This window comes from Hypanus sabinus, chromosome 27, assembly GCF_030144855.1.
Source record: "Hypanus sabinus isolate sHypSab1 chromosome 27, sHypSab1.hap1, whole genome shotgun sequence".
Taxonomy (NCBI): domain Eukaryota; kingdom Metazoa; phylum Chordata; class Chondrichthyes; order Myliobatiformes; family Dasyatidae; genus Hypanus; species Hypanus sabinus.
The window spans coordinates 25190356-25215690 of record NC_082732.1 but is presented as its reverse complement, the minus strand read 5'-3'; the positions used below and the strand labels follow the sequence as shown (position 1 = coordinate 25215690).

General features: G+C 44.3%; 1 long non-coding RNA gene across 4 annotated transcripts in view; it reads left to right on the top strand.

Moving 5' to 3' along the window:
* LOC132382123 (uncharacterized) overlaps nucleotides 1–13817 on the top strand; it is a 36248-nt gene extending 22431 nt beyond the window's left edge. For all 4 annotated transcript variants that reach the window (XR_009508212.1, XR_009508213.1, XR_009508211.1 and 1 more), the window contains one exon: nucleotides 10272–13817. This is a non-coding gene — a long non-coding RNA (uncharacterized LOC132382123). The remainder of the gene's footprint in view (nucleotides 1–10271) is intronic.
* The last annotated feature ends 11518 nt before the right edge of the window (nucleotides 13818–25335 follow it).

Here is a 25335-nt window from a genome sequence, read left to right as displayed (position 1 = left end):
GCCAGAAAAGCCATTGCCCTGACAGTAGAGACAAGGAACAAGGGAGGCAACCGAGCGAGCACAGCCTTAATGTGAAGATGTCGGTGCTCTGCTGCAACCTGAGCTTCAGGTCCTTATGAGAAACGACCACTGATCAGTCAGCTCGCTTCAACGCTTTCCCCACAGGTCTGGATGAGAACGATCCAGTGAGTCGATTCAAATAAAAAGCTGAGTAGAAACAACATATTATAAGAAGGAACCTTGAATTCAGTATCATTGCTGGCTTTGGCCTTGGTCATGAACTTCTCCTCAGAGTTGAAGCTGAACCCACAGAGAACTCGGCATTCACCCCAGTCATGTTTGTGAGGCAAAGGAAGAAATAATTGTTTTGATTCTTTGTTTGTTTAAACAGGAAATGTGGTAACATTACACAGGAAGTGGAAACATGTGTACTTTAGACATCAGAAGATCCGGGTGATGTTTTTGAGTAGGTTTAATATTTTGCAGACTTTTTAAACCGCAGAACATTTTGATGAGAGCAAACTGAGCACGACAACATTGACAGAAGGCAAAACATCCCCGAGGTGTTTATGAAGAAAGGAAATCTAGAAAGTCGTGTCAACTTAAGGGAGAGTTCAAAGCACTGACCAGGGCTGAGTTGGACAAGTGGGTTTTGCAGAGGCTTTAAAGTATACAGAAATAAAGCACGTTGGAAGGACTTAGGGAGAATAACGGAGAGAATGTGGGTTTGAAAATATAGTCAGAGGGGAGGTAGAGCAGACTCTGAAGAGCTGAGGGCATAATTTGGGATGAATGACTGTTGGAGGTGGCAGAGACAGTGAGATGCAGAGCCATGAATGAGATTTATAATCATGGGTGAGAACTCTTCAGTGAAGACAGAGCATAGTACTTAGCAGGGAACAAGTTGTAGACATCAGAGTCTGCTTGCTTTAGAACATGGTCATAAAGCAGGAGAGCAGTTTGACTGAGAATGTTCAAAGTTTGAAGTATATTTATTTTCAATGCACATATATGTCACCATATACAACCTTGAGATTCATTTTTTTGTGGACATTCATAGTAAGAACACGAAAAGACCGTACCCAATGGAACAGGCAAACAACCAAAATGCAAAAGACAAGAAATGGTGCAAATACAAAAATAAATAAATACATACATACATACATACATACATACATACATACATACATACATACATACATAAATAAATAAATAGATAGATAGATAGATAGATAGATAGATAGATAGATAAATAAATAGATAGATAAATATTGAGAACATGAGATGAAATGTCTTTAAAAGTGAGTCCATAGGCTATGGGTACAGTTCAGTGATGGGGTGAGTGAAGTTGAGTGAGGTTATCTCCTTTGGTTCAAGAGCCTGATGGTTGAGGGGTAATAGCTGTTCCTGAACATGGTGGTGTGGTCCGGAGGCTCCTGTACCGCCTTCCTGATGGCAACAGCAAGAAGAGAGCATAATTTGGGTGGTGGGGCTTGTTGATGATGATGCTTTCCTGCAACAAAGCTCTGTGTAGATGTGCCCAATGGTGGGGAGGGCTTTACCTGTGATGAACTGGGCCTTATCCATTACTTCTTGTAGGCTTTTCCTTTCAAAGGCCTTGGTGTTTCCATACCAGTCCGTGATGCAACCAGTCAATATACTCTCCACCACATATCTATAAAAGCTTGCTTATAATTTTAAAGGACATGCCAAATCGTCGCAAACTTCTAAGAAAGTAGAAGTGCTGACGTGTTGTCTTTGTAATGGTACTTAGGTGCTGGACCTAGGACAGATCCTTTGAAACAATAACACACAGAAATTTAAAGTTTCTGACCCTCTCTGGCTGTGATCCCCCGATGAGGACTGTCTGATAGACCTTCGGTTTACTCCTCTTGAAGGCAGCAACCAGCTCCTTGGTCTTGCTGATACTGAGTGAGAGATTACTGTTGTGGCTCCACTCAAATGGATGAGGGTTGAACGGGGACAAACCATACATTGCTCGGATTCCATGGGGTTTGACAGGAAGCTAGTGAGTGGAAAAGTTTTGGAGGAGTTGGCAGAAAGATGAAAAGTCCGAGTGAGGAGTGGTAAAGTGTACACTGGCAAATGATAGGTGAGTGGCGAGTGAAGCACACTCCCTGATATAGAAGTCCCTGAGGCACTGGTCATGTGCATCAATTAACCAGTCCTCCTCTTCAGTGGAGCAACACCCAAAATTCCGGAGGAGTTCAGCAGTCATGCAGTATCTACGGAGGAGTCCTAATGAAGGATCTCAGCCTGAAACAGCGACTGCTTATACCTGCTGAGTTCCTCCAGCATTTTGTGCATGTTATTCTGGAGTCCCAGCATCTGCAGAATCTCTTGTGTTTATGACTTCCAGCATTTAATGGGCCTGACAATGAGCCAGCCACAGTGGGAAAAGCTCAACTGCGACAGCACAGATAACAATGGAAGATCGGCAAGTGTTCCTGAAAAGAAGGGACGTAGGTACTTCTTTTAGAGTCCTAATGGAGTCAGAAGATTATTATCAAACTATGTATGCAGCATACAAGCCTGAGGTTCGTCTTCCCCGCAGGCAGCCTTGAAGCAAAGAAGAACCATGGAACCTGTTCAAAGAAAAACAAACATCAAACCCCCTCCTCGCCTCCACGCACACAAAAAAACAATTTGTGCAAACGGCAACAACGACAAATAAGAGCAAAAAACACAGAACATACACAAAATCAAAAGGCATAACTCAGCCTTTAGCTTAGTGTTCCAATGGGTAAGATCAATGAAAAGCAGGAAACTCTTTTAGCCACCCATGGAGAAATACACGAGGCCGTGCACTCAATCAAGCCTGTGGTCTACAGAAAACCTGAAGACCATCGTCATAGGTGTTGAAACAAATTTTAGCGAAAGAATTAACACATTTTACTAATTTAATATCAAAAGTTAAGACATAATTTAAAATATACTGTGATAGATGTGTAAAATAAATGGGTAACATCCCACATGGAAAATAATATAACATTTTAATGAAGCTATTAAACACCACAAAAAATAAATTTGAAAGTTCTTAATGATTTGCAGTATGTTAGGTCTGGAAGATAAAAGAAACAGAAGCTTTCATGTTGAGGATTTCTTTTACAGGGAGACATTTGGCTCTTGTGTCACCACAATCCTGATTCCATTTCCAGTGGGTTTTCAGTCCCCATTGCTTACCATTCACGCCACTGAACCAGGTCTATGGATACCAGACCTGTAATTTACACACAGTGCTGCCACACCTCCAATTCTCACATCACCACGTCTGTGAGAAAGTTTGGACTGGAAGAAGATTTTTGTTCCAGCGACCCTGGGCTGGAAATTGGGTCACTGAGTTCTGTTCCATTCAGCTTCCCCAGGCTGAAGCACAGGAAGGACATTACGACCAACCACGTCCAGGCATCAGTGGCATCAAATTTAAACAGTAGCCCATGTTGCCCTAGGAATGATCATAGTCTTTCTCTCTGGGGAAATCCTTGCTTCCATCCCACAACCGGTACCCTGCTAAGGTAGGTCCCATACTCACCTCCAATCTGTGTGTCCTCTTGTCATCCTGGTGTCACTTCTTCTAACTCTAACTTCCAATGTGTTCCATGACCCCAACCTTTCTGGGTGTGAATCCCTCAGCAGTACTCAAGGCCAGTGACCTCCACATCTGAGGATGTCCGAGCCCCAATTCTCTGATCCACTAGCCTGTAGCCCAACAAATAAAGCGATCAGTCTCTTCCAAGAAGCAGAGGGAAGATTAAGCCATTCTGCAATTCAAAAAGGGTTGCTGATCGGCTCTACTTTCCTGTACTGACATCATATGCCTTGCTTTCCTTAATATCCAACAAAATAACCCATCTCTGCCCTGAGTTTACTCAACAGCCCTTTGGGTTAAGAACCTTTCCTCAAGCAAGAGAAAATCTGCAGATGCTGGCAGGGTGTCAGCCCGAAACATCTTTTCCACAGATGCTGCCTGGCCTGCTCAGTTCCTCCAGCATTTTGTGTGTGTTGTGTGTTTTCTACACTCTTGCCTTTTGAATGATCCTTCCCCAACTTGAGGTTATGCCACACACCCTTCCTTTCCAGCTTTAGACACAGCAGCCGAGAAACACTACTTCTGCACCTAACCTCCAGAACTACCTAAGAACTTCGTATAATTCAGTAAGATCACTTATTATTTTGAACAGCCTGTCTGTTTAATCTTGCCCACTACACCATGCTAGGAAGGAATGTGGTGAACTCCTGTTACTTCCCTCGAGGACAAACATATCCACCTCAAGGTTGGAAGACCAAACCTCTAGATAGTGTTCCAGATACAGTTTCCTGGGTGCTTTATATACCAGGAAATGGACTTCTCTACTCTTGCACACGTTTTCTTATTATAAAGGCCAATATTCTGTCTGCCAAACTGCAATATTAAATTTCAGTGAGTTGTGTACATGCCCAGTTCCTCTTGACTTCATCACCTTTCAAGTTCTTAATATTTAAAAAAATAACCTGCCTTTCTATTTTTTTCCTTTACCTCAACCTCATCACTAACTGATCCCCAGCAAATGATTCCAACTGGTGGTTCAACCACAAATCATCTACCCTATTCACCAATCTGATTCCAATGCATCCTAATGAGATGACCCAATCGTATGGCATTGATTCTGATTGGTGACCTGACCACTACCCCGAACCCCCCCCCCCCCCCGCAGTCACTGATCCTGATTGCCTGACCAAACCCTTAGCTCTTATCCTGAATGGTAACCTATCGTGAAGGTCAGTAGAAGTGACCAGGTGAAGCTGCGCTAAAGGTCACACTAGTGTTTCTTAAAGAAGGACAGGCTGCTATCTTAACCCAGCTTGTTGACATGTGACTCCAGTCCTCCCTGACTCTCAGCTGCTCTCTGAAGTTAGCCAGCCAACAGCACGATTGGAGCAAACCGCTTACCAGTGGAATTTGTCAATGTTCAAGCGGAAGAATTGCCAGAGCTTGATCTGGATAATAATAAACGCTGACCTGCATAGTGATCCACAACACACCCTGAGAACGAAACAAAGGATCACAGAACCATCACAGCATAGAAGGAGGCCATTCGGCCTATTGAATTAATTCCTACAAACCATCGTCTTCACTTTTCCCGCAGCCTTTCAGCGGATTTGCTTTCAACAGTTCTTCCCATTCCATTCAGATCAAAAGATCAAAAACATCCCCTCACATCTTCTCTGTATTTTTTTGCCCATCAGTAACAGACATTTGATACATTATTGTGTGTGTATAAAGTGAGCTGTGTTCACCAAAGAGGCAAACATCAGAGCATCCTGTCTCAGAAGTGTTATCTTCAATTCGTTATGTCAACAAGTCTCGTGGAGCTCTCCATGGCTACAGTTTCACTTAGTTCAATATGCCTAAGATATTTTTCCATGGATTCTGCCCCATTTGTTAATTGGCTTAAGAGCTGTCACAGCAGGAGAGTTTTCACTACCTCATACTGACTAACTTCAAATGTATTCAGAAACAGAATCAGTTTTAATACCACTGACATATGTTGTGAAATTTGTTTTATTGCAGTAGCGTTGCAGTGTAGTACACAGTTAAAAAAACTACAAATTACACTAAGAATGTATTATATAAAAATTAAATAAGGACAATAGCATAAAAAAAGCAAAAAAAAAGAAAAAATATTGAAGTAGTGTTCATGGGTCCATTCATAGATCTGTTATCAGGCATCACCCTAAAGGAGATGGCAGAGTTTGTTATTGAAACATCAGTTATAATCAATACAGGTACCGGGCTGGAAACCCGAGAAGAGTTTATTCCACATTTAGGCTAGATCCTGACAGAGGTGAAGAAGGTGTTCCTGAAACGTTGAGTGCTTGTCTTCAAGCTCCTGTACCTCCTCCTTGAAGACAGCAATGGAAGGAGGTCATGCGCTGGGTCATGGGGGGTGGGGTCCATCATGGTGGATGCAGCCTTTTTGAGGCATTGTCTTCCGAAGACGTTCTTGATACCTGGCGGGTCAGTATCCGCGATGGAACTGCCTGAGTTTACGGCTTTTTCCGTCCCTGTGCAGTGGCCCCTCCCTAAAAGACAGCGATGCAACCAGTTAGAATGCTCTCCATGGCAGAAATTTCCTAGGGTCTTAGGCGACGTAACAAGTCTCCACAAACTCCTAGTGAAATATAGCTTTGTAATACCAACATCAATATGTTGGGCTTAGGTTAGAGCTTCAGAGATGTTGACACCCAGGAACTTGAAACTGCTCACCCTTTCCACTGCTGATCCCTAAGTGAGCGCCAATGTGTGTTCCCTTTACTGTCCCTTCCTGAAGTCCATAATCAATTCCTGGGTCTTACTTACATTGAGTGCAAATAACTTGACTCAGAATATACAGCTTGAAATTACTGTTGCCAAATTAAATGGACACATGCTGACACAAGTGAACACCTTAATGTCCAGGCATCATCCCCAATGAAGACGGCAGAGTTTGTCATCGAAACATTGGTTATAATCGATACCTGTACCCAGATGGAAGAGTTTATTCATCATTTACACCGGGAAAGCACTAGATCCTTTTTCACATGAATTTGTCTGCTGTAACATGCAATTATTGTGAAGCTTTATTGATGCTGCCACTCTGCTCAAGGTATTAAAGTCAGACAAGATAAATCAAAAATCATAGTTATTTGAATGTTGAAACTGAGCAGTAACAAATGAGCATTTATTGGCAATTGTTCTTCGTCTGGGGCTAGAAAAGCAGGAACATAAAGATTTACACGTCATCCAAGTCGCTCTCGAAGTTAGTGCACACGCGTATGATAAGCCTGCACTCCAATCATCTATGGGCTGTCTTGCTATCAGACCCTCCTGCTGTAAAGTCTGTGAGATTGCTTGTGTACAGCACCCACTTCTGTTAATAGAAATCACTCATAGACAGCTTCCATGTTCCAGTGATCACAAATCATGCTGGAGGCTGAGGAACTGTCTGAGAAGAGCAGGAAGTTAGATAACTACTCCATTAAAACAGTGGGCAAAATGCTGGCATATCAACATACTTATGTCTTAAAGAAGAGGAATTCTGCAGATGCTGCAAGTCCAAAGCAACACGCACAAAATGCTAGAGAAACTCAGCAAGTCAGGCAGTATCTGTGGAAATGAACAAATAGTTGACGTTTTGGCCCGAGGCCCTTCTTCAGGACTTCATGCTTAAGTCTTGTTTTGCCACCCCATACAGCTAACAGAGAAATGGGGCTCAAGGTGGGCGTGGCCAGAGGTACGAGCCCAGCTGTGTGTCCGTTGCGTTGTGTGGACGCTGCTCTTGCTGGAGGTTGGCTTTATGGAGTTGTTCTCTGTAGTACATGTAGTTTGGTTAATAAATTAAGGATTTACTTTATGAAAACAAGCGTGAGGTTATTGATAACGCGAGTCAAGGCTTCCAGTCAGTGTGGAGGAGCCTTTGGAACAAATGGTCCACGTTGGTTAGAACTCCTGTTTCTTCATCTCACTCCGTCATCAAGCAGAGTGTCCTGGTATACAAACCTTTAATTTTTGTTCACTAAGATCCCTAACAGTAGTTTCTGAGCTGTTCTCTGCTAACAAAAGAAAGCGTTTCCAAGTCACACAAAACAAATGAGTCTTAAGATCTTAGACTATGAAAGAAAGAGCGTAACAAGCAAAAATTCCAATTCCTTCTTCTGTATGGTTAAAGTCATTCCTAATTTGGAATTAGTTGCCGTGCATATGTACAGCTGCCCTCCTTGTACTGACTAGGAGCTGATGCGTTTGTTATAAGCACGCCTAGACCTTATCTGCCAGCTCACCAAATAACTTCATCAAAAGCAAGCAACCCATTTGCTGCAACTTTGATTGGACGTAGGTTCCACTGTGACCTTTGACTTTTTCCGCAGGCAGTGCTCTGAGTTCGACCCAACGTCCTACTGAGAAACGTTCCACCAACTCAGCTCTCTGACATCCTGCTGCTCTGACGTGTGTGTATGGTGGGGGCGGAGAGGGGAAATGGAGGAGGAGGGGGGAATCTGCTCCAGTAGGCGAAGGAAGTCACAAATGAGTGCTTACTGCTTTTCTCGAAGGCACGTTTGTGACTGATTCTGATAAAGTGGGCGTCATTGTCTCAGAAACAGGGGTCACAGTAGAGTAGATCAGGGATGATACCTTGGAGATTAGGGGTGCCACGGTACCAGCGAGGTCAGCAAAATGCTTTATGGCACTAGCAACCAAGATTTGGTTCCTGCTGCTGGTTGTAAGGAGCTCCTCCCGTGACCACGTGGGTTTCCTCTGGGTGCTCCGGTTTTATCCTGCACACCAAAGGTGTAGGGGTTGGGGTTAGAGAGTTGTCCCAATGCTGGGGCTACAAGTGTGGCCACACTTGCGGGCTGCCCCCGGCACATATTAGTACTCTGCTGGTCATCGAAGGAAATGGCACATTTCACCGTAGGTTTTGATGGTTCAATGTACATGTGACAAATAGAGTTAATCTCCAAAATCTTTAGAGATATCTTCACACGGGAAATGGGGAAATCCCGGAAATTCTCTACCCGGACACCCTAGGGGGGGAATGCTGGACTTTTTCCGGGAGGGGGGTGGTTTTGCTGAGGCCCGGTTCTACAGTCTGTTCTTTATTGATCCAAAGCTGCAGGAGTGATTCAGGAAGGGCTGTCATCGCCGAAAGCTCGAGCAGAACTGGCATCCTAATTATCTCCTTTATGGGCTTGTGCTGAGTGACTGACATTATCTGCACAATTTGCCATGATAGAACCAAACAATAAAGGAATTACTGTGTATTTTGAAAGTTTACCATAGTATTGCAATTTGCTTGAAAGCCAGTTGAATTAACAGTGTCTATGCTGGCCTAAGTGGCAATAGATGCTTAACATTGATGTGCCTGTACAGTGCGTTATTAAGGAATACAGCACTGTCAGAGGTACCAGCTTTTCGATGGGATAAAAAATCAATGTCCCATGGGTTTTTTAGAACAGGGGTTCCCACCCCTTTTTAATGCCATGGACCAAGATCATTGAGCTATGGGTCCGTGGACCTCAGTTTGGGAACCCCTGTGAGAATCAGCAAGGAAACAGGCCCTTTGGCCCATCGAGTCTGCACTGACCATCAACCACCAGTTACACTACATTGTTGTTAACAATATTGTATTCTCCTCACAGTTTAACCGGTTCCCCGGTACTGGTGAGAACGTGAGATTCTCTGTAGATCTTACCCTCACCTACAAACCAGGGGCAGCTCACAGTGGCCAATTACCCTACCAACTCATCCTTGGGATGTAGATGGAAATCAGAGCACTTGGAGGAAAGTCGTGGAGTCACATACAGGATTGAACTCAGCTGCTGTGAGGCAGACGTTCTGTGAACCGGTACCCCCGGCCTTTACCGACCTGGCCCCTCTGCCCTGCTGACTATTTCCCGCACTTCCCGCTGCCGTTTCTCCACCTTCTTCCTTCGGGCGGGCTTCAAAAGATCCCCTGCCACTGCTTCGGAGGCCAAAGCTTAGCCCGTGAGCACAACCAAGGAAGAAATTATCGGGTCATTATCACATTGCTGCTCCTGCGAGCTGCTGAGTGCAAACAGTTTGCTACTTCTGCACTGACTACACTTGGAAGCAACTTCACTGGCTGTAAATGTCATGAGATGCCCAAGATGCTATATGCTGTAAATGCCAATACTTCTTTCCTTTTGCTCTGTTGCCAGCACCTATGGAGACTGGACTGGTGATGCAGCAGAACTGCCTCACTCCAGATTACTAAACTGCTCTCACAGCTTTTGTTGGAGGAGGCTGGAGCTGGCACTGCTTTTAGAGTTGGCCTGCATTTACACTGCTTTATTGTAAACAGAACATCACTGTCATAATAATTCCAGCATCATGCAAGCCTTCCTGTCCTGGGACTCTTCGGATTCCCAGTACAGCATCAGACACAGGCCTTAGGTAATTATCACTCCATTTCATTCTAAATAAACAGCCCTACTATAAAGAGATCGTTTCATGACTAAAAGGGTCTCATCCGACAAACTTCAGCATTTTCTTCAAAGCCATTGATTGATTAAACAGGTGGCGGAGTTGTCAGACAGTGGCATCGCCCCCGTGGATGGAGAGGCTCTCATCCCCCAGCAGCTGTGCACACAAACAAATTAAGTCACCATTTCCTCAGATGGGAGCCCGGGCTGTTTTGAAATTTAGTATCTGTTTGATCTGTGAATCAGAGAGAGAAATAGGGAAACATTTATTTTATTTTTATTTACAGACACAGCCTGGAACAGGCCCTTTCGGCCTAGTGAGCCACGCTGCCTAGCAACACACCTAGTTATGTACTTGGAGGCTCAGCGTGGAACTGGTCCTTCCGACTCACCTATTTAATGCCGGCCCACAGGACAATTCACAAAAACCGGTGAACCTACTAACTGGATTGTCGGAAGAAACCAGAGCAGGGAGGAAACCCAGATGGTTCACGGGGAGAATGTGCAAGCTCCTTACAGTCATCATAATTGAACTTCCGAAGATCCCAGGCTGCAATAGCTCTGTGTTTAACCAAACACAGAAGCAAGTGACACCTCGGCCCACGCCAAATATTTCAGATTTGCCAACCCGAGAAGATGCAGAGCTTCAGAAAAGAGCAAGAGAGTGAAAATAATAAACATGCGGGGTTTTGTAGATGCTGGAAATCCAGAGCAACACATACAAAATGCTGGAGGAACTCAGCATGTCAGGCAGCGTCAGTGGAGGCGAAATAAGCAGTCCACATTTCGGGCCGAGATCTTCCACCAGGACTGGGAAGGAAGAGGGAAAGAGCATGGAGGGGAATGAGTGATAGGTGAAGCCAGGTGAGGGGGAAAAGTAGGTGGGTGGGGCAAGGGGAATGAATAGTGTGAAGCTGGGAGATGATAGGTGGAAAAGGTAAAGGGCTGAAGAAGAAGGAATCTGATAGCAGAATGGAAGGAGGTGGGGCACCAGAGGGAGATGATAGGCAGATGAGGAGAAAAGAGGGGGTAAGAGGGGAGCAAGAGGGGGGAATGGAAAAAGAGAAGGGGAAGGGGGAAGAAAGGAATGAGTGCCAGGGGGAGATCAGTGAGAAGGGCCAAATGGACAAGGGAGTGAAAATAATTGAAGAGCTTTTTACAAAGAGACATTGCCTTTGGTCCATCAAATGAGCGAAGCTTCCTCTATAACCCCGGACAAAATGGGAGAACCAGTGATTGACACAGCAAAGTTTGCTCACCTAAAGGAAGCTGTCCACCAGCATGAGTACGTGATTCAGGAGTAGTGGGAAACCAAAAGACAATCTGCTCATCACTCTCAAGCATCTCTCCTTCTCATTGCAGCCAGCCTCCTCTGTCGGAGCCCCACGTTCCAGTGCCTGAACGCTTCGGCAGATCTCCAACCCAGTGGCGCAATTCCCTGTCCCAGTGCTCCAGCCGCCTCTGTGTGTTACCAATCGCCTACGTCATCTCTCTCTTGACTGGGCTTGCTCCGACGTGGGCCACTGCTAAGTGGGACAATAAAACCACCATTTGCAATAAATACGAGGGACTCACCGCTGAGGTGAGACTGTCAGGGAAGTGAAAAGGAGGTAGTGGATTGGGTGCTTCGCCAGCGTCAAGGATAACACCGTGGAATTGAGGACCCTCGTAGTGGAGTGCAGCTGGAATGCAGAAACCCTGCTGGCCCATTTCCATCCCGGCCTCCTAGAGTGCTTGAAAGACGAACTGTCTACCCAAGAGATGCCCGCCGACCTTGGAAACCTCATCACTCTGGCCCTCCATGTTGACAGCGTCTTATGGAACAACCCTCTCGATCACCAGCCAGAACCCCAGTTATCGCTTGCCTCCAAATCATCTCTGTTGCTTTGCCTTCAGGCCAAACTTCCTCAACAATCCCTGACAGCCATAGTTCTGAAGCCGGTCAAAGGAATTAGTCCAGGAGCTCTAGTCAATATTTATTTGTCTGTAAATATTTAAAAAAAAGATCATCTGGTTGCTGCTTGTGTGAACTGGTCTAGAACAAACTTCAGTGATTGCAAAAGTCCATAATTCTGGAATGTGACTCAAATGTATAAGTCTTTTTCTCAAGGGATGATCCTGGCCTAATTTCAACCTCCTGGTTTTAAGCGTAATGTTGAAACCTACAGACCTTAGCAGGTCGATTGTGGTGCTCACTTGTGGTGGGTCACGTGACACATTGAACTGATGCAAGAATGTCTGTCTGAAGTTATATAGTGGACAGAATTTATTTATTGGAAGCCTTCACTAGAATGTCAATTATAGTCAGTAGCATCAGCATGATTTTTAAATACATGACCTTATCTTAAAATAAAGGAGTTACAATTTCATCTGTCAGCACTGGGCTTTTAGAAATAGAGAGAGCAAATCGCAAGTAGACTAACTCTTATAATCATAACCCCAGTTCTGGTAATTTTGCATTATTGTGAGACCAAGCACTTGAGAACTGACTAAAGGAGCTGTGGTGATGAAATGGTTAAATTAGTGAACCAGCCGCCAGGGTTCTAGACCATTTATCTGAAGATGTGTTCAAATCTCGTGGCCAAATGGGGAGCTTAAAATCAAGGCATTAATTAAATACAACTGGAATAAAAGAACGCCTGTGTCAGTGATGGTAATCATAAAACCACTGGGCTGTTGGAAAAACTCATCAGGTTTATTCAAAAGCTTCAGAAATCTGCCATCCCTACTCAGTCTGGCCAATACGTGATTTCACACACACTGGAGAGGTTAATTCTTACCTGACAATTCAGTTTATCATGGGAGGACAATTAATACTGGCAATGCCAATAACGTCCACATACCGTGCATAGATACATACTAAAACTAACTTTGACATGGGGAAAGCTGGCTGGGCATGTGGCTTGATTTCATTTAGGGGTTACAGAAGCCAAAGGGATTCAATCAGGGCTCCGGACAGTGGGTGTTCAGGGTGGAGGGGAGCTGGACAGTACAACTCCAGGGCTGCGGTAATGGTGGGTGATGTTTGTCATCTTTAGCTGACTATAGTTCTGGAATGTTCATTGAGTGACCTGTTGTTTCCGACTGCCTTAGTTAGTTCAACACCTTTTCTCGTCCAGTATTAACTCTTGTCTTTCCAACAGGCGCTTCTAAAGATAAGGAATAGCTTTATTTGTCACATCGGTTCAAAGTTTGAAGTAAAATTTATTATCGGAGTACCTACATACAACCCTGAGATTCTTTTCCCAGCAGGCATACTGGGCAAAGCTTCTGTATGTGGAAACATACAGTGAAATGCGTTGTTTGCTTCAATGACCAACATGGTCAGAGGATTGTGTGGAGACAGGCCACAGGAATCGCCAACAGAGCATGGCCACGGCTTACTAACTCTTTGGAAAGTGGGAGGAAGCTGGAGCACCAGAGGAAACCTGCACAGGCACGGGGAGAACATTCAAACGCCTCACAGACATTGGCGGAACGGAACCTGGGTCACTTTTGGTCAATGTCGCCGCAGTGGCGTTACACTAGCCACTATGCTACCAAGACACTTAATGGCTGACATAGACCCAACGGGACCAACAGCCTCTTACAGGTCTTTATGACTTTATGGCTCTAAGGCAACTTCAAAAATGCCCCAGGGACTTGCCATTAACTCCTGGACTCAGAGGAGGATTGATAGCCCCTTGTTTCGTATACGATCCACACACCAGCAAAGATCACTGCCAGGAACCTGGAGATCAATTGGACATCGGCCCTCTTCCGTGTCCACAGGGTATGCTCAGGATTGGGTTGATTCGAGGCTGTGGCTGATCCTGATAAAACGAGGGTCACTCACTGGGAATACCAGCGTTGGCGGGGGGGGGGGGGGGGGGGGGGCGGGTGGAGGAGGGGTATAGTGGAGGCAAGTCATTGGTACACACAGTTAGAGTTGTGTATCCAAACAACTGGTTTCGCTGCTAAAAATGAAGAGAAACCCGAACCTTACACCCTGATTGTGACATCTGAGCAATGAGGAGAGGTTAATGAGTTTGGGATTGTTTACTGAAGAAAAGGACTTCAGAAATTATATTCAAGAGAAGGTAAAAATAGTTACATTTGCCATGCAGAGGCACAAATTCCAAGACATAATCTAGACTAAACTGTCCAATTAGCTTGGTAGCTCATTGGTTTTAGTGCTAAAAGGATGTGATTCACTCCCAAGACTTAAGCACAAAAGCTTTAACTCATGCTTCAGAGTACTGCTCGATGCCTCAGATGGGATATTAAATACCCTTTCCAGGCTGGATCTAAGGAAATCCATGGCATTATTTCAAAGAAGAGCAAAGGAATTACTCAGAATCGATCAAGTCAATAACTACTCCTCAGTTCTCCATTGAGGGAGCTTGCAGAGTCAGGCTGCTGCCATACGGAAGTGAATTCCCATTAAAAGTACTTCATTAGGGTTAAAATCTTTCGGGATAGCCTGTTGGGGATGTAAAAGGAACAATATAAATGCACAGAAGGCAATAGAAAATGCAGATTCTGTAATTTTAAATAAAATATAAAATGCTTAATTTCTTTTAGCTAGGTTTTCCAGGAGTCACCGATCGCCAGGGACAGATTGCCAAGGGAGGAAGATCGTGCGGGATAATTATTGGGAGGATTCTACAGCCGTTTGACGGAGTGGGCAGTTAATTTCTGGGACAAAGATGGATTGCCGAGTCAGTTCATGTTCTTTTATTCTTTGATTTTCTGGCTTTTCAAGCATCTGTGATTGTTCTTCTACCTCTTGGCTTTCATCCCCGACTTGTCTTTGCAGATTAAGGCTGATTTTCCCTTTGAAACATCTGATCTGCATTTGCATCACATCCTCTCCTTAGTGAGATGTACACCAAAATGTTAATTCCGCTTAAACTTTGCTATCTACCTATTTTACATCCTTATGCCCTTGAGACCCTTGGGAAAGGGTCAATTTTGCAACGGACCACGAAGATTAGAGAAGGAAAATACCTGTAATGATTTGGGTTTAGACGAAGTGACCAGATGAAGTAAGAAGGAGCTGGAAATATAGCTGAAGTATTTGGACAAAGGCTGAGAAATAGAGAAGGTATTGACAATGAGTCTGCAGCCGTGAGTTTTCCACTTCAGAATTTGGTGCTGATAAAAGCACTGTAAATTTTCTGTTGCCTTTCCAACTGCTGTATTGAATCGGAGCAAAGTAGTCTCACAAAGACGCTAACATCTGCAGCGTTGCAGTGGTTATTCAACACAGAGAGAAGCCATTCGTGCCATCTAATGCGTGTTATTGTTAGACATAGGTAATTGGTTTACATGAATAATGAAAGTCTGTTTTGCATACCATCCATACAGACCGTTATGCCACATCTACAACAAGGTTGTGAAAGGGAAAAACAGTGACAGAATGTTGTTCTGGAGAAGGCGTAGTGGAGGCAGGCAATACGGCAGAGGTCCCCAACCTACTGTCCACGGACCCCTTGCATAATGGTATCGGTCCATGGCAAAACAAAATGGTTGGGAAGCCTTGTGATACAGTGTAAAGCCATGACAAGGAAGATTGTGAGGTCAACAGTCCATCCTTTCGTACAAGAAGTCCGTTCAATAGTCTTGTAGAGAGGGATTGAGGTTATCCTTGAGCCTGGTGTTATGTGCTTTCTGGCTTTTTATCTGATGGCCAACTTTAGCCTTCTCCAGCACAAAATACTCTGGGGTCAACGCAACAAGCACAACACGCTGGAGGAACTCAGCAAGTAGGGCAGTATCCGTGGAAACGAGCAGTCAACATTTCAGGCCGGGACCCTTCATTTAGCCTTCTCCAGTCCCACTTCATCTGTTCCCACTTTTATTATTTCCTTATGAAACCCGCAAGACACTCAATCAGTATGACAGCTCAGTTGCTCAGATATCTCCACTACTGGGAGCGCCTCAAATGAGGGCACATGATTTCAAGATGAGGGAGCAGTCACTTAAAACCAAAGAGCAAAGAGATTTCTCCTAACAGAGAGGTGCAAATCTCTGGAATTCTTAACCCCATAAGGTTGAGGAGGGTGAGTCATTGAAAGCATTTAAGGAGGAGATAGTCTTTTTTGAAAGGTTGAGGAACCAAAGGCTTTGTGAATCTGACATTGAGTTGAGGCCTGTGGGCAGATTGGCTAAAATGGTACTGGATGGCATGAGAGGCTGGTGGCCCACTCCTGCTCCCATTTTATTGTGTCCTTGTATTCTCTTGTTTTTCCAGATTTTAACTTAAATCACTCATACTGTTCCACTTACGGTCGCAGGTTCCGCAGTCTAGCACCAGTAACGGCGGCAGTTAGCTGAACGATTTATAGCGCCAGCGATCGTGGTTCAATTTCTGCCACAGTCCGTATGTTCTCCCCATGACCGTGTGGGTTTCCTCTGGGTGCTCTGTGCTTTTCCCCACAGTCCAAAGATATAAGGATTAGAAAGCAGTTAGAAGCGTGGTGACACTTACTGCCTGCCCTGGCTCTGTGATGACAGTTAATGCAAACGACACATTTCACTCTATGTTTCGATGTTTTGATATACATGTGGCAAATAAAGCTAATCTTCTTCTTTATCCACTCTCTGGAAAGGATATTTCTTCTAAGTTCTCTCTTGGACTGATTTGTGAATATCTTAGGTGAACTCCAACCTTCAGTCTGCAGTAGAAGTCTAAATACTTCCTTCAAGGGCTTGGCAAGATGGACAGGTTGGGTTTAAGAGCCTTAATCAAGTTATGTCCTTGTCCGTTTCCCCCCCCCCAAAAAAAAAGCCAGGAAGTTCTATTTTCCCCAATGGATGAAGCATGATTCAGTTCTGGTACCATCCTGGCTTGTCTCGTTTTTCACACCTTTTCCAGTGTTTCAAGATTCCTAAAATGCCTCAAGATCTGAAAAAATGCTCAACCAACTTCTTTGTTTTTCAGTGTACGGATCAGCAGTACAGTGCACGGGCCTTAGGCACATGAATAAAGCAAGGGTGAACAAGTACTGTATTGTCAACGAGCACGTTTGTAAGCCTGGCTGGAGCAAAGTATGTTGGGAATGGCAAGGGTGGAGTGCCATGGGGGGGGGGGCCTGTGGGACAAGTGGCAGAGAAGGAAACCAGGGGCAGGGGTTGCCATGAGCCCTGAGACACCAGGAAAGGTCATTTGATTCCAACTGACCTCTCCGGGGCTTTCTGCTTCCTCCCCTCTCCCTTCCCCTTTTCCCAACCATGTTTCCTCTCTCCCTGCCCCCTTCCCAATCTCAATCCACAAAAGTGACCCATTTCAGAATCAGGTTTATCATCACTCACATATGTCGTGAAATTTGTTTTTTTTTGCCACAACAGTACAGTGCAACACATAAAATTACAGTACTATACAGAAGACTAAGGTGCCTAGTTATATATATGTGCCTTGGACATTTTCACAGTCGGAATGAACTGGGATTCCATTTTAACTCTCCCTAGCAGAATGCCTGGTTATATGTACGAGAATCTTCAGATCCCATTGCTCCTCTGTACTACTCGTTTTTGCAAGGACTGCATGTTCTTCTGATCATCCTTCCCTCCCAAAATGTTCAGTCTGGAGGTTGAACGCATACCCAATCCCCATGGAGGGATCAGAAGTGGAGAGAGTGGGCAGTTTCACATTTCTAGGTGTCAAGATCTTTGAGGATCTAACCTGGTCCCAACATACCAATGCAGTTATAAAGAAGGAAAGACAGCAACTGTACTTCATTAGGAGTTTGAAGAGATTTGGCATGTCAACAAATGTAGTCAAAGACTTCTATGGAAGAAAAGAGTGGAGAGCATTCTGACAGGCTGCATCACTGTCTGGTATGGTGGTGGGGGGGCTACTGCACAGGACCGAAAGAAGCTGCAGAAGGTTGTAAATCTAGTCAGCTCCATCTTGGGCACTAGCCTACAAAGTACCCAGGACATCTTCAGGGAGCAGTGTCTCAGAAAGGCAGCGTCCATTATTAAGGACCTCCAGCACCCAGGGCATACCCTTTTCTCACTGTTACCATCAGGTAGGAGGTACAGAAGCCTGAAGTCACACACTCAGTGATTCAGGAACAGCTTCTTCCCCTCTGCCATCCAAGTCCTAAATGGACATTGAACCCGCCAACACTACCGCACTTTAAAAAAATATATATAGTATTTCTCTTTTTTGCATGATTTTTAATCTAATCAATATATGCATACTGTTATCTAATTAATCAATCAATCAATCAATCAATTAATTAATCTTCTTCCTCTTCTTCTAGTTTATGTATTGCATTGAACTGCTGCTACTAAGTTAACACTGCCAGTGATAATGAACCTGATTCTGATTCTGATTAATATATTTTTACATAATCCTCCTCAACGTTAACACTTCCCTCCAATATGGTGCCACCTTCACATTTGAGAATCATACACTCAGTGACCACTTTATTACTGTACCTCCTGTACCTAATAAAGACTCCACTGAGTATATATATGTGGTCTTCTGGTGCTGTAGTCTATTCAGTTCTGTATTCACCACCATTCATCTAGATAAATAAGATTCACTTGGTAACCTCTTTTATATTATTTCCTAGTTTACCTTTATATTTCATCTTTTATCTCCTTATGGCTTACCTCCTGTTGGATTTTAAATTTTTCTCAATGCTCTTTCTGCTCATTTTCAATATATTATATGCCCGCTCTTCCGCTTTCATGCTGTCTTTGACTTCCCTTGTCAGCCACGGTTGCCTCATCCTCCCTTTAGAATTCTTCTTCATCTTTGGGATGTATTCTTCCTGCATCTTCTGAATTTCCCCCAGAAATACCAGCCATTGCTGTTCTGCCAGTTATGTTTCCAAACAGCTTTGGCCAGCAACTCTCCCATGTCCCTGTAATCCCATTTACTCCACTATAATACTGATACATCTGATTTTTGCTTCTCCTTCTCAAACTGCAAGGTGAGTTCTGTCATATTATGATAACTGACTCCTAAAGGTTCCTTTAATTTAAGCTCCCTTATCAAATTGGGTCACTACATAACATTCAAACCTGATTTGTCATTTCCTTAATGGGCTCAACAACAAGCTGCTCTAAAAAGCATGCTCATAGGCATTCTACAGATTCCCTCTTGGGATCCAGCACTAATGTGATTTTCCCAGTCTACGTGCATATTGAAATCCCCATGACTATTGTAACATCGCTCTTTTTACATGCCTTTTCTATCTCCCGTTGTAATTTGCAGCCCACATCCTGGCTGCTGTTTGGAGGACTGTATATAATGTCCATCAGGGTCTTTTTACCCTTGTAGCTTCTTAACTCTACCACAAGGATTCTACGCCTTCTGATCTTATATCACCTTTTTCTAAGCATTTGTTTTACCAGCAGAACCACCCCACCCCCTACCCGTCCTTTCAATACAATGTGTATCCTTGGATGTTAAGCTCCCAACTATGATCTTTCAGCCACGATGCAGAGATGCCCAATCTGCCAATACCTGCCAATCTCTAATGGTACTACAAGGTCGCCTACTTTATTCTGTGTACTGTGTGCATTCAAATATGGTACCTTTAGTCCTGTATTCATCAGTTGGTTTTGACCCCTTTACACTTTAACTCATCCCACTGACTGCAATTCAGCCCTATCATCTGCCTGTCCTTCCTCACAGTCTGACTGACTACACACTGCATCTACTTGTATACCAGCTGCCCCATCCTCAGCCTATCACTCTGGTTCCCATCCCCATGCCAAATTAGTTAAAACCCTCCCCCACAGCTCCAGAAAACCTGCTCACAAGGATATTAGTCTGCTCTCGGGTTCAGGTGTGATCTGTCCTCTTTGTACAGGTCGTACCTTCACTAGAAAAGATCCCAACAATCCAGAAATCTGAAACCCTTACACACAAAATGCTGGTGGAACACAGCAGGCCAGGCAGCATCTACAGGGAGAAGCGCATTTTGTGAACATTTTGTTTGAATTTCCAGCATCTGCAGATTTCCTCGTGTTTGATCTGAAACCCTGCCCCCTGCACCAATTCTTGAGCCATGCACTCATCTGCCAAATCATCCTATTCTTACTGTCACTGGTGTGTGGCACAGGCAGCAATCCAGAGATTACTACCCTGGAGGTCCTGCTTTAACCTTCTATCTAACTCCCTGTATTCTCTCTCCAGGACCTCCTCCCTTTCCCTACCTACGTTCTTGGTGCCAATATGTACCATACATCTGACTGTTCACCCTTCCCCTTTAATGTTTGTTTGGTCCACTGAGGAAAGATATGAAATTGGCCAAAACAGTGACAGAAACAACAGTAGAATAATTTATATTCAGAATCATGCATTAAAACAGGAGCTGTGTGACCCTTATCTTGATCAGTTCGGGAAATGGGCTGAGGAATGGCAAATGGATTTCAACAGAGACGAGTGTGGCATAACACATTTGGGACATGTTCAGTGAATGGCAGGGCACTGATGAGTGTTGTGGAGTTGAGGCTCTTGGGGATGCAAGTAGATAGTTTGCAGGAAATGGCTGCGTACTAGACAGCTTGCTGTTCTTTATCAGCCAGGCATCGAGTTTAGGAATAGTGACGTTATGTTGCTATTATTTAAGTTGAGACTAAGGCCATGCCTGGGGTATTGTGAACAGTTTTGGTCACTGTGTTATAGGAAAGGCATTGTCAAGCTGGAGAGGATGGAGGAGAGATTCGTGAGGATGTTAATTGGATTAAAGGATCTGAGTTTTAGGGAGAAGTTGGCTACAATGAATTTTTATTCCTTGGACTGCAAGAAAATGAGGATGACCTCAAAGAAGATTATGAAATCACAAGGGGTGTCGATAAGGTAGACAGTCATGGTCCTTTTTTTCCCGGGGTTTGGGAGTCCAAAACTAGAGGGCACAGATATAAGGTCAGAGGAGAAAGATTTAAAAGAACCCTGTGGGGCAACTTGTGTACACAGAGGGCAGTGAGTTACCCAAGGAAGTGAGTGAGGCAGGAACACCTTAAGAGGCATTTGGACATATACATCGAGGGGAAGGGCTTGGGGAGGGGGTTATGGGCAACTGGAACCAGCATGGACCAGTTAGGCAGAAGAGCGTATGATTCTAAAGGGTTCAATTGAACGCAGATCGAGACATGTTGCTGCGCACCTATCGCAGCACTGTATAAGCTTTTAAAGGTGCTCTTGGCTGAGCAGCCAAAGAGTGACAACACACAATATTGCTCAGTCAATGTTAATGTAATAGTGTGACACAAAGTGAATGTAAACACTCCTGAACCTTATCTGCACTGCACAAGGTGCTGGCCAGCCAGAGAGCAGACACCGGATCCAGTATTAAGTTCAGAAAGCTTTGGCCTATTTGGTTGTGGATGGAGACTGAAGATTTTTTATAGTACTTTAAATCACAGGGGAAGGAACTGTTTACTGAAAGGGCATTACAAATGTTGCCAGACGTAACGTCTTAAATTATCATGAAAGATTTTGCAACAGAGATCTGGAGACTCAATGTCTGGCAAAGATTAAAAGATTCACAAAGGCATTGTGAAATTTGAAAGGAAAGTTACAGGCTGAATGCACGTTGCATTTTCAACCTGTCCTGCCCTTTCAGTAATTGGGAAATGTAATAGAATGTGTGTGTATTTAAATTAAAAAAGAGAAAAAACACTGGAGTGGATTTCTCATGCATTGGGAGCGGGACTGCTCCATTGCACGAAGGGAACCTGTTTTCACCCACAACTGTATATTAGAAGCATTTCCAGGATTTCAAACTAATTAGTGTGACCGTTTCCTGTCTGGGTCAATTTTAATGGCAACCCCACATGAGATCTCATAGTCATGAGATCTGAGAGAAGCACTGGAGGATTAACAGAATAGAATCCACAACCAAGAAATGGGAGAGTGCAGCACAAACACTGTCATCTCCGCCACTGCTGATTTGCCGAGAACTTTGGCCGCAAATTGTGATCACGAAGTACTAACTTACCACGCAACGTTAGACAACTCGAATGACACAGTACCTCTCACAATGCAATGTGGAGAGCTGGCCGTTGGTAACCTCATTCCACGTGTGACAGTTACTCTTACAAATTGGCCCTGTCACTTCTACACGTGAAAGTTTGGAAGTACCCTGACCGGCTTCATTGCGGTCTGGTGCAGCAGTCCGAACGTGCAGGTACGCGAGAAGCTTCAGACAGTGGTGGACCCGGCCCAGTGAATCGTGGGCGTGTCCCCTCCTCACCCTCTACAAGAGGAGCCTCCTCAAGAAGGCGACATCTATTATTAAAGATCTAGGCCATGCCATCTTCTCACAGCTACCATCGGACAGGAGATACAGAAGCCTGAAGTCCCATCCCACCAGCTTCAGGAACAGCTACTTCCCTTCAACCATTCCGTTCATCTCAATTACTATTGCAGTCAGTTTTGCAACACCATGACCACTTTGATCTCTTTACACTACAATATTGACTATTATTTGTTCTGATTGTGTCCTTTATTATAAATATTTTATAGGTTTTATGCTTCATTTATGTTTTTCCTTGAGGATGCCACTAACTTGATGTTATGTGCCTGTGATGCTGTTGTAAGCAAGTCTTTCTTTGCACCTGTGCATGACAATAAACTGAACTCAACTTGACCCCACCACAACACCCCCTGATCACCAACGTAACTGAGTCGGACCACAGCCGAATGATTGCGGCATTGGCTCGCAAATCCTCAGCACAACTTGCAGGAAAACTCTGGTGCCTGAGTGAGAGCAGCTCCAGTCAAAGACTTCCTTCATCCAGGCCAAGGGAACTAATTAGATTGGCATTCACATCAACCACCTTCAGTACGTCACCCAAGCAATATATACATTTATTTATAGAGCTGCTGTGTCGGATATCATCCTCCTGACCCTTCGGGCCAAGCCGCCCAGCGACCCCTGATTTAATCACGGGATTAGACCACTACGCCCTGTTACTCTGGGAGGAAACTGAAGCACCCGGAGGAAACCCACACCGTCACGGGGAGAACGTACAAACTCCTCACAGGCAGAGGCGGGAATTGAACCCGGGTCGCTGGTACTGTGAGGCGTTGTGCTAACCATTACGCTACCATGCGGTTCCCTATATACCTGCAGTTTGTGCCATCTACAACTGGTGGCATCATCCGGGGCTCCTTTGAAAGCCCCCTGGGGAACCTGTTGCAAGGAGGAGGCCCAAAACTGGAAGCTGCCATCGAAGTAATCAGTCTTCACTGCGATTATCAGAATTACCACTGGAGTGAGGTCGGCAAAGCTCCTTACACAGCAGCAGTGTGCGAGAACCACCTCAGTATCTTTTCATCTTCGTTTGGGGGTGATCATTAAAGGTTGAGAGTAAAGAAGTAACACAAGGCTCCCCACTATAGCCATTCCGATTTCACCCTCCCACTGTTGGATGGCTTTGGAATCCTTTATATTTTGAAATAGTCCCGTAAAGGTGTTATGCTACATATACATAAAAATTTAACTTTAGTGCGGGACTGCCCGCGCAGCAGTGGTAACAGTTCGTATATTCACGTGTACAAAGCATTCGATTTTGCATTATGGCAGCAGGGTGTGTGTAGCTGAAACCCACGTCTGCTCTCTTTGCTGAGAAGTAGAGTTCAGGGAACCACACTGGTTCACTGAGAGCAGCTGAGGTGTTTCCATATTAAGTTATGTATCTGTGGAAGTATCAATATTTCTGAAATTCCTGCAGCATTACGGCCACAGAATTCAACCCATCGCGTTTTGGAATCCAAAGACGGAACTTCAAACAAAATGGTTGGACAGCTACTTTTGTTCTAGCTCCCAGGGAAATTCTTGTTCCTACATTAAAAATAATACCTTTTGGATTAACTTTGAAGCACTTTTAGATGTTACCAAGCATAGGTTATTTTTAAATGTAGGAAAACAGAAAACCTCTGATTTTCAACAAGCCATCAGTAAGCTAACAGTCCCTCACCTATTCCAAGTTCCAGCAGCCGCAGCTGACAGAGACACTGCGTCCTATTCAGCTGCCTACTCCACTCACTCAAAGTTCACTCAAGGTGGCATTTCATCAGAGGTGTGGACAAGTAGGACAGGCCAGTAAACTCCGCTGGCATCAGAACTATGCATATTATTAAAGCAAATAACCGCTCCATGGTGCATGGAATGTCTGGCACTTTGCTGGTGAGCGTTGGCATTTGAAGTAAACAAGGTTTGTGAACACAAAGATCTTAATTCATCCCCGAAGTGGGAAGAAAACAAGTGGCTGGAGGAACCCGGCAGGTCCGGCGGCGTCAGGAGAGAAACGGACGGTCGATTTTTTTTTCAGGTCATGGCTCCTTGCCCCTTCTTTACCGGAACCTGGAGAAGAGTCCTGAGTGTGGAATGGGGTCAACCAAGGAGGGTGCGCGTGAGGATGACAGTGCGTGGGGAAATCTCAGGGTATTTGTGTAACACTTTCCTTTAAGGGGTAAATACAGAGAAGTGCCAGTTTGGACAAAGGAGTCACTTGCCTGCGGTGCTATTTTAAGAAGCAATGCATGCACTACAGGTAGCACGTGACAGTCCATCTGAGCATCCCGTTGCTTGTATTATTCACGATGAAACTGTACCAAGCAACTGAAGACCTTCACTTATTAAGGGACTGAGTGAACCTTGACCTTACAGTGACCAAATTTTTTTTAAAAAACACGCTTCTGGCTAAACAACTCTCGGAAGAAAAAGCATCACCTTTAACTTTAAATCAGTTGGTCTGACGTCCTGCCAAAACTATTAGCTTGCAAAGTTATCATGAACTCTGGTGTTACTCTGCGTTATTCTCTTCTCAAAGTTTGACCAAACAGGCTTGCCAGCACTTATAATCATTAAAGTCTTAAGTATGTGATAAATAATGCATTTATCATAAACACAAGAGATTCTGCAGACGCGGGAAAACCAGAGCAACACATGCAAAGTGCTGGAGAAACTCAGCAGGTCAGGCAGCATCTATAGAGAAGAATAAGCAGTCAGCGCTTCAGGTCGAAACCCTTCAACAGGGCACCTACTTATCTCCTGTATTTCTTTCTTCAAAATTTATCTTCTTTTGATCATCTTCTAAATTTTGCTTCTCCTATTTCTTTCTCAGATCTCTCTTTCCTACATTGTGTCTGCAAGTGTTTCTCTCCCCTTTTAGTCTTCAATAAATGAAGCAAATAGGTGTGGTGTCTTGGGAACGTAACATCCTGGTGTTTAAAGGCTCAGTGAAAGCCCTTGATTAAATTAAAGCCAATGGAATTATGAAGAATCTCTCTCTGGAGATCAAATAAAGCAAAGAGACAATAATAAACCATATATGGTGGAGAATGAAGCTCAACGTGCCAAAGGATTTTAATCTAGAGGAAGTGGTGGAAATATT